The sequence below is a fragment of the Condylura cristata genome, unplaced genomic scaffold (genome assembly GCF_000260355.1).
Source record: "Condylura cristata isolate star-nosed mole 26May11 unplaced genomic scaffold, ConCri1.0 scaffold00003, whole genome shotgun sequence".
Classification (NCBI taxonomy): Eukaryota; Metazoa; Chordata; class Mammalia; order Eulipotyphla; family Talpidae; genus Condylura; species Condylura cristata.
The window spans coordinates 11,202,684-11,215,146 of record NW_004567104.1 but is presented as its reverse complement, the minus strand read 5'-3'; the positions used below and the strand labels follow the sequence as shown (position 1 = coordinate 11,215,146).

The 12,463-nt window shown below is 35.1% G+C and overlaps 1 pseudogene; it reads left to right on the top strand.

Moving 5' to 3' along the window:
• LOC101626143 overlaps positions 1-12,463 on the top strand; it is a 127,899-nt pseudogene that overhangs the window by 3,249 nt on the left and 112,187 nt on the right.

The following is a 12,463-nucleotide window of genomic DNA, read 5'->3' as shown; positions in this document are numbered from 1 at the left end:
ATATAATATGTACATACACACATATGTATAATATGTACATATACACATATATATATAAAACTTTGCATTTTGATAATCAGTTTAAATAAATTCAATGTTGATAAGCAGAATTAGATAGAAATCATCTAAAATAAATTTTAATACATAGAGAGAAATTGTTCACATCCCTAAAGTACCATGCTATTTTTGATTAAGGACAAGTCCACACAGTTATTGTGGATTTGCTGAAATCACATGATTCTCCAGCTTTATAATTCTTCATATATAAAAAACAATGAGTTAGAATGAAAGGATTTTGTGCAAGATTAAAAAAAGAACTTATTTTAATTTATTTATGCACACAAGACCTGGGGTTTAGGCCAGAGTTATGGGGGGTAAGGGAGATGGGGGAAGAGGATTCACCAGAGACAGAGTGGGCAGAGGTAGATATACTGAAGTACACTGTTGAAGGGAATAGTGGACAAGACAGGAGAGGTCTGTTGTGCTATGTGGATGGCTCCCTGGCTGGGGATCAGAGATGGAACGCAAGCTGCAGTGGTTGTGGATAGCTCCACTGTGCTGAGACTTTATCCCCTGCACCACCAGGGAGGACAATTTTTTTTGTGCAAGATTACTATAGAGATGACCTCCAATTTTTCAATTTGTTCAAGTCCCCTGTATTCATGTGAAGCTCTTCTCACATCACTCTAGTATTTTTTTTAAAGGTCTTAATTTATTTATGCATACAGAAATGGGGTATAAGCCAGAGGTATAGGAGTGGTGAGAGGATTCACCAGAGGCAGAGTGGGGAGCAGAAAAGGCAGATCAAGGAAGTACACTGCTGAGGGGAACAGTGGGCAGGTCAGGAGACATCTGCCATGCCATGTGGATCACCTCCAGAGTTGGGGTTCAAACTTGCACTGAAGCAGCTGCGTTAGCTTACAGTGCTGCATTCTTACCTGTTGCACCACCAGGGAGGGCCACATCACTCTAAGTTTAATGATGTGCTTGGCTCTGGCCCATGAACAATAGTGACACAAGCAGATCTGAACCGGGCTCGTACATTTATGATTGTCCCTTCCTGTTGAATTTGGTACTGTGACATGTGAATGTCTCCAGGCTAACAGGCTGGAGAGTGAAGACATGTCAGCCAGTGACTCCCACACATTCTCCTAACCAACTGCCATTCCGCCATTAAACCTGGCTTTAGTCAGAGCCCCAATCTCCAGTCCCCATTCCAACTTGCTAACTAATTACAACAACATGGGTGAGCTCACATGAGATCAACCAAGCCCAGAGAAGATTAGGACTTCCTAGCAGAATCCTTATTTAAATATAAAAGAACAGTTTTAATAATGACACATTTCCTAAAGTCTTTAAATTATTAGAACTCTTGATTTTATATTATAAGATCGCAAAAACCCAGTCTTATAAACAGAGAACCTGTTCAGATAGTTCTAGTTGGACAAATTTATGAATCTCGGTATCCTCCATTTGATATATGTGAGCTGATTCCCCATCCTGGTGGACTGGAGGTTGCTAGTTTCCCATTGTTATCCAAAGTGAATACTTGATAACACTCTCTTTTAAAGATGTTTCTGTTGAGTCAATTAGTCACACAGTGATTTTAAAAATTTATTTCTTAAAGTTGGAGTCAGAAAAAATGAGATTAAAAATACTATTAGTTTTATGGTTAAATTTTAATAATCAAGTCATATCTACTGATTGCAAAAATAAAATGCAAAACACTACTCTCGGGCCCTCCCTTGGTGGTGAAGCAGGTTAGGATGCACCACTGCAAGCCAGCCGCAGAGGCTTCAGTGGAGTTAGATCTCCAGCCCTGGAGGTGACCCACATGGCGCGGCAGACCACTACTGACACGCCCACGGCTCCCCTCAGCAGTGTTCTTCATCAGTAGGCCTGTTTGCTCCGCTCTCTGTCTCTGGTGAATCCTCTCACTGCCCCTGCACCTCTGACCTGTACCCCAGCTCTGTATGCAGAAATAAATAAATCTTAAAAAAAAAAAAACACTACTCTGTACATCAAAAAGATACAGTGATTAATAAGCAGGGTGCATAACCTCAGAAGTATACAATCCATTATTGCTATGGATAGAACTGTGTCCCCCACCAAAATTCATATGTTGAAATCCTAAGCCCCAGTGTTATTGCACTTAAAGAGGCCATGATTAGGTTTTGATGGGTTCATAGGGTGATTTACTTTTGAAGTAATTATTATTTTTTAGAAGTGACAGAGAACTTAATCTTTCTCTACCATCTAAAGACACAGGGAGAAAGTGACACTCTAGAAGCCAGGAAGAAGGCTCTTACCAATAACCAACCATGGTGAAATTGCTCTTCATTCACAGCCTCCAGAACTGTGAGAAAATAAACTTCTGCCTTTGAAGACAACCAGTCTGTGGTATTTTATTATGAAAACCTGAGTAAAGATAACCATAGACTTCCTCTAAAATATATACATTTCATAAAGTCAAATACATAATGTATGTAAAATAACTTGTTTAATGAAACTGTACTTGTGAAGTATGTGTGGAGTGTGTGAGCACAGCAGTTAACAGGAAGAATTATGGAGGCAAGTTGGTTTCTGACCAAGTTTCTCATGAATCCTGTGACCTTAAACAAGACACTTAGTCTTTCAGTACTTCTGGCTTTTTATCTTGACAATGGGCTCATAGTGATAGCATTTAGTTCGGCATATTTTTGAAAGATCGTTTTATTTATTTATAATTAGAGATTGCTAGGAGGCTATAAATAAACAACAAAGAGTATTTAGCACACAGAGATAGCAGGTATTATTTTAGAGAAAGTGTCATAAGTGCTGTATTTTTTCTAATGGTTAAAAAAACAAATATGCACTAACAAGATTTTGTGAGTTATGTATAGATATATATAGCATTTCTTCAACACGTGCACTCACTGAATAAAGTCAGATCTTCACACTATTTTAATATCTCTGCTCTTAGTCAATATACTTCATTTCCTCTAAATTTGATGCATGATTGAGATAGTATTTATATGTGCATTGCCAAAACAAAACAATACTTTGTTTAGTCAAATGATGCATGCTATCATTAATCACTATTAACTGGTTAGGTAGTATATACATGAAGGTTAAAAAAAAACTGATGTTGATTTTCCTCCCTGATTCTCTGAAGATTTATCACCATCCTAAGTGACACAGTGACTCTCTCGACCAGGAAGTTCACGACCAAGTGACTGCCTCAGCGGAGACAAATGGTCATTGACAATGTCCTTTACCCTGCAAATGCATCAGTACCTATGACAGAAATTCAGGAAAAACTAGACAAAATGTACAAGACCACCCCTGATATCATCCTTATATCTGGATTCAGAACCCATTTTGGAGGTGACAAGACAACTGACTTTGGCATGATTTACAATTCCTTGGATTATGCAAAGAAAAATCAACCCAAACATAGATCTGCAAGACATGGCCTGTAAAAAAAAAAAAAAAGACCTCAAGAAAACAGTGAAAGGAACACAAAAACAGAATGAAAACATCAGGGGCACTGCAAAGGCCAAAAAAGAAAGATTCTGCAGTTACTTTAGTTGTTTTGTAGTACAGATTTTTCATGAGAGGATTAATGGAACCTTTTATGTGTCTGGTAAAAAACAAAAAATAAACAAAACTTATGTCATAATTATATTTGCTCCAATTATTTTAATGTCTTCTGAGTTGCCAACAGCATGTATTTCAGACTAGAAAAATTCTTACTGGTTAAATAGGTAAATCACAAGTTTAAGAGAAAACAAGTCAGTGTCACACATAACAGGGCAACTCAGCAATGTCTTCTAGGTGTATTCTGCATGAGGTGTAGACATGGACTTCTGTGTTACTTATATGTGAATTAAGGGAGGGTATTTTACATGTTACATATGTTAGAATACTCCTTTTGCATTTACCTATTATTTATTATTTTTAATATCTTTTCCATAATTACATGTTCTTTCCTAGTCTTTTTTCAAATCTGGTCTTCACACTAGTGACTGTTAAGTTATATTTTTGCCAGATGCTATTGTTTCTAGTGGGCCAGAGTGAGAACACAGTTTGAATTTTATTTTTAATGGTTCTTGAATCTCTGAGCTGACATAGGAAGAGTTAATTTCAGGAGATAAAGCTATTGACAAATTTTAGAAGGATGACAGTCACTAGAAATGATTCCTTTCACCTGATTGCTCCATTTTTTAAAGAATATTAATTTTATTTTGGCCATACAAATCAGTGCCAAATCACCATACATGAACAAGATAGAGTATAATTAGTGTAGGCTTAAAAGAGTAATAGCTGACAAATGAGATGGACAAAAAAAGCACAAAAAAGATGTAAAAATAAACTATTATTAAAAAATAGAAAAAAGATGAAAATAAAATTATCTGTTCTTAAAAAATGACTAATAGCTGAAACAAAGAGAGTTTATAGGATTTAAACAGTGCTTTTTTAAAAAAATAATTTAACAGTTATTTTTACATCATTTTGTGCCTTTTTCCATCTCAGTTGTAATCCCACATGGATTACATCCCCAACACCAGTTCACCCGTGTGCCATCACCATAGTCCAGTGCATTTCCCCTTGTCCCCCATTTTTTATCCCATTCCCCTCTCCACCCTGTAAAATGTCTCTGGCGTATGTAGCTGTTCATTATTATTATTATTTTCTCCTCTGGTCTTTTATACTCCTGCTATGAGTGAAACCATGCAGTATTTTTTCCTTTTCTTTCTGACTTATTTCGCCAAGCATGATCCCTTCCAGCTCCATCTAAGTGGCTGCAAAAGGCATGTGAAACAGTGCTTTTTTAAAAAAAAAAAATAAATTTATTTGTACATGAACTGGGGTACAGGCCAGAGGTGCAAAGGTGGTCAGAGGATTTACCAGAGGTAGAGTAGGAAGCAGAACAGGCTGACTGACGAAGTACACTGCTGAGGGGAGCAGTGGGAAAGACAGGAGAGGTCTGCTGCACCCTGTGGGTCACTTCTCTGGCTTGGGATCTAACTCGTGCTGAGGTGGCTGTGGCTAGCTTCTTAGTGCTGCACTTTAACCTTTTGCACCACCAGGGAGGCCCTAAACAGTGCTCTTAAAATACAAAAAAGCAAAAACAATCAAAAAATATTATATGCAGCCAGTCAATTAGGACTCTAAATGGGACAAAATTAGTATGAAAACTCCAAAAGTTACACTTGCCCCATGATAGTCACTATTTTTAGGGTTGTACCTTTCTTTATCAGTCTTGAAGAACAGAAAGCGACACAAATGACGGTTCTTAAAATTATTTTTGGAGTTATACTTTTAGTGGAAATAAATAGGCATATATACCTAGCTAAAAGCCCTTGCTCAAATGCATTTTTTCATTTTATTTCAGTGACCTGATTTTAGGTTTTCTTTTAAATTATTTACTGCTACAGAGAAGCAAAACATAAAGAATAAAATTTGATGATAAAACAACAAATGCAAAATGATAATTTCTTCTTTGTCTACAAAGAAGACAACATGGACACAATAATCCATAAGAATCACCATGTGAAAATAATAATTATTTGATAGTCTCAAGTTGACTGCTGGTTAGGAATTTGTGTCAAATAGTTGCTTAAGCAAATAACAAGTAGATGACAGAGTTGTGTCTTGGCAACTATAAGTATTATGAAGCTTGAGGATTTCTAAGCATAACGTATGGCAACAGTAAATATTGCCACCCAAATGTCTAATGTATTTTATGTATTCTAATAGAGCCAGCATAGTGACAGTTCTTTAAAAAAAAAAAAAAGATTTTATTTATTTCTGCATACAGGACTGGGGTACAGGCCAGAAGTGCAAGAGCAGGGAGAGGATTCACCGGAGACAGAGTGGGAGCAGAATAGGCTGATTGATGAAGTACACTGCTGAGGGGAGCAGTGGGTGGGCCAGGAGAGGTCTAGAGCACCATGTGGATCACCTTTGAGGCAGGGATCGAACTCATGATAAAATGGCTTTAGCTTCTGAGTGTTGTGATTTAACCCCCTAAACCACCATGGAGGGCCCAGTGACAGCTCCTTTCGACTTTGTTCTGGACATTTGTGATGCAACACTTACTATGTTGTATATCAACAAGAATGACCACAGGAGAATGACAAAGATGGTGACAGAATCAAAACTATATTGAGATGAAAGATTTACCAATGCCAGAAAGACATGTAGCAGATAAAAACTTGACAGGTGAATAAGAGATTCATGATGGTAATGGGCAAGTATTTGAAGGGAAGAAAAACCATACTTGCTTTATTACCTACTCCCAACTTTGTCAAAGAGATATTTTGCTAAATAAGAGCTTTCCAATAGAACAGATTCTCCAAAGGAAGAACGGGCCACTTCAAAATACAAAATATCAAAAAATACAAATGCTGTAGATTTTGTAATAAAAGATTAAAGGAACTTTGTAGTACTGAATATTCCTTTGAAGTCTCTGAAAGCTTGATTGCAGGATGTTCAAATATATAATTAGCAAAGGGAAAATAAAAATTATTTGTTTTTATATTGAGGAATGAAGTATCCATGGAAAAAGATCCTTACAGTATGTAATTCCAACAATTCTGTCATAAATATTGCAATTTTTTTCCAAAGTGGAAGGTAGCTAAAAGGAAAGTATAAATTTAGCTGACTAAAAAACATTTAGGTTTTCTGATCTGAAACTTATTTTATCTAAGAACTCAAAGCTTTAAATGTGCAGTAAGAAAAAGTAACAACAAAAACATACAATTTAAAGTAGGCATGAAGTATTTCCAAAAAGCAAAAGTTTTGTTTGTTTGTTAACGTACAGCACATGTGAGGAGGAAAAGAAATGTGTGGCTTTTTTATAAGGGAAGCAGAAATTTCATAGAATTCTATGCTCTAAGTCTTTTAAAGTTCAGTATGTACCTAGGAGCTCATGTATGGTCCTGGTCTCATAATTCCCTTACACAAATTGCTAACTTCAGTATTTTCAAATGCACTTCCTTCGGTATCTAGCTAATGTTTGTTCTGGTCTCCTGAATTATATAAAGGTGGGTTTAATCTCTGGCCTGCAGCCTCTCAGGCTACATGTTCTCTTTAACTTTCACTAGCTAATTTCTTTATGGCAATCCATTTTAGATTCCAAAGAGATGGGAATTGTGATCTTTCTTATCTATATTTTCCAGGAGGAAGATACAATTGTTGCGTGCAATCTGAAAATACTCAGGAAGGATATAATTCAATAAAAACTATTTCTACTCTTACTTCTCATAGATGTCCATGTTACATGGCAGAAAATCAATTTTGAATAATTTTGGTTGCTTTGTGAAATCCTTCTTAGAAATCTTCCAAAGGTGGTTCCAATTTACTAGACCCTAAGGGCTATCTTCATACTGTTCATAAGATGCATACAAAAATCCCATTTCCTTGAATAAGAGTACAAGGCATGCTTTAGAACATTTACTGAATATAAGGGTTCTCATGCTAAGAATTCATTCTTTTTCACATTTAAAAATCACTATCATACTGTTTCACTCAAATGTTCACTCAAATATGTCACTGCGTTTATGAGTAGTCTCAAAATATATATTACTGATACATGTGAAAATGATACAGAACAGCATTGATATTGTTATGGATAAACTAACATTTAATCACATACAGAAATAGATCAGAAACATGGAATCACTGGATCTCTGCTTTTTCTGAGAATGTAGAGTTCCCTTTTGTAGCCTATGACACTGGCTAAGAGTCACTTTTGCAGCATTCCTGACTAATTTTGAATGAGTGTCTGCAATGTGTCCATGAATAACTACCTCAGAAGTATATTTTGAAGCAAACTCATGCTGACATACTCATCAGGTACAGCCCTACTCACATTTTTTAAAGTTTGATAGAAACAACAGTAAGCTTTCTTTTTTTTTATGAGAGCTGATGAGTAATAACTATTAACAACATTTTCAGATTGTAATCATTATGTTTTTTCAGCTATATAACTTCAGAATTTTATCAAAAACTTAACAAGGAAGTTGTGTGTTTAAAAAGCAATTTTTTTGATGAAAAATTTCACTGAATGTTTCTTCAACAATATAAATCAGATGTCTCAGAATATGGTAATATAAACTTACTACAGCTCTTAAAACCATAGTTAGAAAAAGTGGAATTTAGGATTATGTAGTCATAGAAATAATGCATGTTCACAGTTCTTTCTTTTATTTTTTACAGTGATTAGATCTCCAGATAGGAATGTATCTAGAATTTGGTGGCTCAACTCCTTAAAGAAATAACTTCACCTTATTACTTGGCTTGCCCAAGATGTACTTTTGCAAAAAAAAAAAAAAAATTACTTGAAGTGATAATAACATTTCTGATACATAGTAATACTTACTAGCAGTAAGTAGAATTGGGACAGATTGTATTTGGCACCATATTTGTGCTAATACTTAAGCCCAGGTACACTGGATCTTGCATATTTTTACAAAATAGAAAAAAATTATTTTAGGGTAGGTATCCACACCTTTTTTAAAAGATTCATTTTATTTATGCTTGCATACAAGAGTTGAGATGTAGGCCAGAGGTGTGGGGTTTGAGAGAATTTATCAGAGAGAGAGTGGGGAGGGGACAATGGGTGAGACAGGATTCGTCTGCTATCTATGTGGATCAGCTCCCTGGCCAGGATCAAACTGGTGCTTCAGTGACTGAGGAGAGCTTGATAGTGCTCAGATTTAACCCCTTGTAACACTGGGGAGGTCCAGTGTCCACATCTATAAAATGTACAGCTTGTATACAGTTATTCGATTATTTTTAAAATTATATCTTTCCCTTTTTCTATTTTAAATACTATTCTATTTGTTGGGTGACAGACCAACTTCCTGGAATAGAATAACTGAATTTATAACACTTTTTTAGTGACCTGAAAATTTAATAAGCATTCCTCCCATCCTTTTTTTTTTTTTCATACATATAAGACAGTAGTGACTTGTATAGGAATAAGGACAAAACACTGTATTACTCAATAGATACCTTTTACAAGGACAAAGATTTGTTCACTGGGAAATTTTTAAAAAAACATAATGATTTAATTCTATCCTTTCTTAGAGCAAATGTGGCCTTTCAGCATAATTTCTTAAATATGATAAAAGTGAGAAAAGTAAAGGAAATGACTTCAAACCAAAGTAAAGCCATATAGAATAAAGTGTAATCTACTTTATGTCCATGAGTGATTTGGATCTTTTATATTAATCACATTTAATTCTTTGAACATTTCACCAACATCACTTAAAGTCTTCATTAGCACTAAATAGAAAGAAAGGATCACTCACTTGAAGGTCATGGAAGGAAGCCAGAGTATTGACATTGGATTCTATTAACATTATTTGCTTCAACAAACTTCAGAGTTTGATGGGTATAGAGGATTTTAGCAGTAGGTGTATGATTCAGCACTAGCTTATGATGAAATGAAGTGGCTCCAGGACTGAAACGTGAACCATGCAGCCAGTTTAGCGTATGGCAAACATAAATGAAGTGGTGCATTTTGAACAAAATTATGATATCAAAAGAGGAGAAATAGAAAGAAAATCTGTCTGTGATTAGTGATTCCAGCTATAAATAAATATGCAGCCTTGGTGCATGACAATAGGGAAAACAGTTTGAACTATGATTTTATAGATAATGATTGCCTTTGCTGAGATCTTCAACAAGAAGGAAAAAGATCTTGATGGATTAGTATTTGTATTTGTAGTGTTTGGAAATATGAAATTATGGTCATTATTAAAAACCAAAAATCAGAACATTACTGCTTCTGTGTCTAAGTCTAGAGATCATATCCATACATATGTATTAATATAGAGAAAAGATTGTGTAATGTTTTTAATTCTTTGTCATATTGAGTATGTTTTAATATGAAAGTTGATAGGAAACAATCTATCAGAGCACAACCAGTCTGAATTAATACGGCATAATGAACCCACAAAGAACTTCACATTTAACTCCTCTATGTGAAAGAGGGTCTAACTTTTCATGTGAAGGTAGCATAAGAAGTCATTAGCAAGTAATATAATACCTTGAGATGCAGAAGTGAAGGTTTGGTCTTTGGGATCAGAAAAGATATAGTATTGGATCCCTGTGCTGCCCCGTTTAACTCGTGTATCACATTAACTCTCTGAGCTTCACTTTCCTATCATACAGTTAGGGGAATAATACTGTGATTCCTGTGAAAATTACTGAGAAAATGTAGTGTAAGGTAAGAGTGGCGGTAGCCACACTCATCATTTGCCTTGGTAAGCTATATGCATTTCATTCATTCGTACAAAATACAGCACTAAAATGAGTAAACAAGTCATTCATTCAGAGGTGTTACAGTAAATTACATAATTTGTTTATTTTGATTTTACTTTTGTCTGAAAGAATTTGTCTCAAGGATTATGTTTGAAATAATTGTATTTGTCATATTTCAAGTTGAAGAAAGTTTTCAGTAAATGAATAGGCTCATATAGATAGCTCAACAAAGTGGGTGAATGAGTATCAAGAAGGGGTACAAACACTTTGGAAAGTGATTTGAAAGTATCCATTACACTAAAGCTAAAGGTTTTAATCCATGACCCACTATTTTCTCTCCTAAGTATATACCAAATAAAAGTGGGGGTGGAGTGGGGAATGGGATCAAAAACGGGGGGGGGAAAGGGAGGGAAATGCATGGGACTATGGTGGTGGCACAGGGGTGATTTGGTGATGGGAAACCCATGGGGATTACAATTGAGATGAAAAAAAATGTGCAAAATGATGTAAAAATAAACTTTTTTATAAAAAAATATATATATATATAAAAAAGTGTTCACCAAAAGATACATATTTGAATTTGTATAACAGCATTATTAAGCTTAAAATTAAGAACTACACAAAATGTCTACAGTTACAGGATAAACTGTGATATATTCACACAAAGGGATACTATTTATCAGTAAGAATTAATACTGTAAAAAGTCTTGCATAAGGGAACACATAGAAGGCTATCAGCAGACTATGTAGCAGAAAATTTACAGGCCACAAGAAGTAGCATGATGTTTTCAATGTGCTCAATGAAAAAGTTCTCCAGAAAAGAATCCTCTACCAAAGTAGGCTAACACTCAGAAGTGACAAACTGAAAAGGATTTTTGTAGACAAACAGCAGTTGCGGTATTCTTCTTCCCTATATCTTTCTTGCAAGAAATATTAAATGGACTTCCATTTAAAAAAAAAAAAAAAAAAAACAGGAAACCTCACTTAGAAGCAGCAAGTCTCCAAAACAGAATATATGGGGGTGAGGGTGAGGAAAAGAACAAAAATAAGAATGGATAAGGGAGCTTAAGACTAACTTACTTTCAATTTAAGATAGATTTTAAGTATGAATTTCTCTATATAAGCCACATGATAGCCACAGAACAAAAAATAACTAGGAGAAGCAAAGAAGAAGAAAAATGTGGACCTCAAACACTATACAAAGGCTAGTTCCACAATACAAGGAAACAGAACAAAAGAACAGAAGCAAACTGGGAAAAAAAAAAAGCAGAAAACAAGGTGCAAACTGGCAATAAAGACTTACATTCAGTAATTTTCCTTAAATGCCAATAGTCTGACCTCACCAATCAAAATGCCTTCAGGTAATGGATAGATCAGAAAATAAAAATCAACTTTTTCTTTTTTCCAGGACACTCATCTTGGCTCCAAGATACATGCAGGGCTCAAAGTATAACATTGGAAATCAATCTTACAAGCAAATAGTAGCCCTTCCTTCAAAAAAGAAGTGGGGACAGCCATGCTTATAACAGATAAACTTCAGCTAGAAATATGTGTCAAGGGATAGGAAATGACAGATAATGGCTAAGTTATAAACCCACCAGGAGGGCATAACACATCAATAAATTTATATCACATGAAGAAGCATCAAAATATGTGAAAACAACTATTAACAAAAAGAAAACAGGCTTTTACAGCAGCATAATAGTAGTAGGGTTCTTCAATATCCCCATTTCCATCAATGAACAGATGAACCAGATATAAAATCAACAAGAAATAGCAGCCTTAAATGAGGAATTAGACCAGATGAAATTTAATAGACATTTATAGGACACAGCATCTCAAAAAAAGCTGAGTGTACATTCCTCTCAAGTGCACATGGAAAAAATGTTTTCCAGGATAGAGAACATGTTGTGTCACAAAACAAGTGCTAATTAATAAGTAATTAGCCCTCTCTACCAATTTGCTCCTGCCTCTCTGATAATGATCATTCTTTTTTCAGAGTCTAAGGGTATCTTTTTGTTTTAATTTTGTTTGTTCATTTCCTTTCAGCATCCCTTTATATTTTGCAAATGAGTGAAATCATGGTGTTTATTTTTCTTGTGATTTAGTTCACTTGGTATAATCTCCTCAAGGTTCATCTACATTGTCACAACTGGCAAGACGTCATCATTTATGTAGCTGAGTAATATTACATTTATCTATCTAT